Genomic DNA, 3,732 nt, shown 5'->3' with positions numbered 1-3,732 from the left:
ATAAACAGCTGTTTGAAAAATAACCTGCACTTCTGTTTCTTTTTGACATTGTATTGTTTGGTCAGCCCTCTATTTAATGTACAACATTTCTTGTGTTTAAATGTTTTCATATTGTTTTGTATTTTGGTAGGAGTGTTTACTTGGTGTTTGTATAAATATACTATGTGGTATGGTTGAGGTTTCCCACTTAGAATAAAGGAGACCGGACAGCGTTCCGAGTTGCTTGTACTTCATTGCCTGTCGGACGTTCTACGGGCCCAGCACTGAGGAAGGAAATATCTGACAGGCAATAAAGTACAGTAACTAAGACTGCTGTCCTGTCTCCTTAATTTTTAATATTTCTTACGGAATGAGCAGCCAGTTGCTCTTCACTTTTGTTGAGTTATGCATGAGTGCATTATGAAACTTATTTTCAGCTTCCCCACTTCAAATACCATACGCATCAGGCAAGCAAGCAGCCTCCCCCTCCTCCACCACCACATCTGTTAATTGCATTGCCCTACATACTGTTCTGCAGGCATTTTGTAAAAAAAATGATGTTTCAGAAACAAGGCCTTCTCTTTTTCGCGCAAGACTTTAAATTCCTCTACAAAACGTGACGAGTTGCCTGGTGGTCACCTGAAAGAAAGATGAGCCCGTATAAGCCCATTTGGTTCAGCATCTCATCAGTCGTTGATGAAGCTCTTTATATTACCAAAATGTATCTTCTTTTAACCCATTTTGTCCTAAGGTTTTTTTTGGGAAAAGGTGCCCTCTCCCTATTAAAACCTAAATATCTCAGCCTCCAAAGCACATACAAACACGAAATAAGTGGCATTTAAAAGCTAGAGCCTTCATGTTGCACTAGATTGTGTTCATTCAGCTCTAACATACCCACATGTTTAATAAAACAACTCAAATCTCAAGAACTTGAATGCAGCGTATATGTCGCTCCAGGACACAATGGGTTAATGGTCAACATTCAACTGCTCAAGCCTTTGTCTTTGCCATAACTGGATGTCACTTAAGGCCAACAGTCATAAAATGATTATGACATGGACATAATGTTTATGACACATGCATAAATGTGTCATGACACTATTATGACACTGTGATGATATGCATATGACACCAGCGTCAAGTAGAGTGTTACCGTACATACTTAGCAGCAAGGGAAGCTGTCTGATCTCGCTTCCAAGAAATGAATCATCTTTGTCAAGATAGCAGAATTCTGGAATTACGTGGACAAATTCATTGAAGCATTTTTGTCTTATATTTGAGAATTGTCCACAATGAGGAGGAAAGTGCCCCGCTGCCTCAGCCTCACCTGTCGCGCGGTGACCAGTGACCACATATCAACCTCACCTGTCGCGCGGTGACCAGTGACCACATATCAACCTCACCTGTCGCTTGGTGACCAGTGACCACATATCAACCTCACATGTCGCGCGGTGACCAGTGACCACATATCAACCTCACCTGTCGCTTGGTGACCAGTGACCACATATCAACCTCACCTGTCGCTTGGTGACCAGTGACCACATATCAACCTCACCTGTCGCTTGGTGACCAGTGACCAGATATCAACCTCACCTGTCGCGCGGTGACCAGTGACCACATATCAACCTCACCTGTCGCGCGGTGACCAGTGACCACATATCAACCTCACCTGTCGCGCGGTGACCAGTGACCACATATCAACCTCACCTGTCGCGCGGTGACCAGTGACCACATATCAACCTCACCTGTTGCGTGGTGACCAGTGACCAGATATCCTTTGTTCTCTTGGCAGCCATGATTGCTTTCACCTCCCTTTTCTAGAGTAAGGTTGTGACCTTTTCGAGAGTAAGGTTGTGGTCACTTATTCTGGATTTGGTCAGGACCTGCCGTTGCTTTATATTGCCGACAGTGACTCCCCATATCTCTCTCTCTCTCTCTCTCATACACACACAGAATCATCTAGTATGGGTATACAGCGACATCTTGTGGTACTTTGTGGAGCCTGCTGTCTGGGTGAAGGCACACACACACAGGAAGAAACAAAAGTAGCTGTTTTGAGAGACCAGTCAAGGAACAGCCAGGAGTGTCAAATTATGCATGAGTCTAGAATAGGCCACATGCGGAGACATCATGTAAGCTAATGCTCTGCTGCTGCAGCCCGTGTCAATTGTAGTGCATGTAAACTGCTAAGGATGAGACAGCTTCTGTCTAGCTAAATAATCGAATTGCATCCACATATTGCACTTTGAACAGTGTAAATCCAAGGAAATGTTTTAAATTGCAATTCGAAAAATAAAAAAACCAGTGCGGCCAGTTTATCTCTGATGCAAACAACGCACAATTTTGAGACCAGGTTATAATTGGCTAAATAAATGAATAAATAGCTTGAGGTGAAAGTTAAAGGTACACTGTGTAAGATTGGGGCCACAATAGGTAGGCTTATTGCAACTACGCCTCTCATTGAAATTGTGCTGCCTATTGACTATTTTGATTTTTCATCAATATTTACTAAGTAATAAACTAGTATTTACTAGTCTCACCAAAGCACAGCAAGTTTTGCAGCTAAAAAGGTCTATTTCTGGAAATTCAAAATGGCGGATCATGGAGAAGATCCCACTTTTCATGTATGAATGTCATAATGAATAGGCTACTTAGATTTTGATGGTGGTGGCAAGTATGAATGAAAAACGTAACATTTGTGAATTGGCAGCATGGATTCTGAAAATAAACTTTGAAAAATATTACACAGTGCACCTTTAAGTTTAGAATTTGTACACATATGCATTATAAAGTTATTTTTAATAAATACCGGTAGGCCTGTGCCATTTTGACCTCATTAAAAAATAAATAGGCTGACAAGGACCCCTCCCATCCACCAAGATGAGTGACAGCATGATCTGGCAAGGGGCCAAAGATGTCAGAAAACTAATAATGAGAAGGGCCACTGACTGGAGTTGTCCGAGTGGTACTGCAGCTAGATGGCAGTCACGGGCAAGTGAAAAATAAATGGGTGCCAATGGAGCTGCCTAAAATAACTTAACTACAATCGTTTTTCTTGTATAACTTTTTGTCCCAAAATATTAATGTGGCTATTATAATTATTGTGGTTATTATAGTATGTTTTTTGTAATCTCTTTGTAAAACACATTGAATTGCATTCATGTATGAAATGCGCTTTAGAAATAAATTGCCTGGCCTTGCCTTGCCAAATATTACAATTGAAGCTACTTCAAGCTAGTCATAGAATGACCTATTCGAGCCATAATTGATTTTTGCACTTTAACATTATTATACACTGTACTGTTCTATCCTGATGTGTGTTTTTATGTGTCCTTCTGTAGGCTATTATGTGACTACTATGGACCAAGAGTCAGGCAAATAAACTGAATTGAATATGTAGGCTACTGAGTCAGCAAGTCCTATTTATGAGGCCAAATCCACATACAGAATGATAGCAGTTAGTTGAAATCTTCTTCCCTTGTGGAAAAACTAAACACCCAAAGAACTCAACAATACCTCCTCTTATGTAGGCCTAATACCAACCATAGTTCGGAACAGGAAATTGGTATTCAGGAGTTTGATGACTGGAAAATGGAGAAAACATATTTTGGCATTGACTCACATTCAGGTTTCCATTCATTACTTGCCCGCCGTCGCCATCTAGGTGGAACTGCACCTTTTTGGGAGTGACCCTTCTCGTATAGTTCTACGACTGTCTGTACGTATTCCCCATATCTTCCTTCATTCTGACTA

This window comes from Engraulis encrasicolus, chromosome 1 (assembly GCF_034702125.1).
Source record: "Engraulis encrasicolus isolate BLACKSEA-1 chromosome 1, IST_EnEncr_1.0, whole genome shotgun sequence".
Taxonomy (NCBI): domain Eukaryota; kingdom Metazoa; phylum Chordata; class Actinopteri; order Clupeiformes; family Engraulidae; genus Engraulis; species Engraulis encrasicolus.
Note: the sequence above shows the minus strand (reverse complement) of the source record.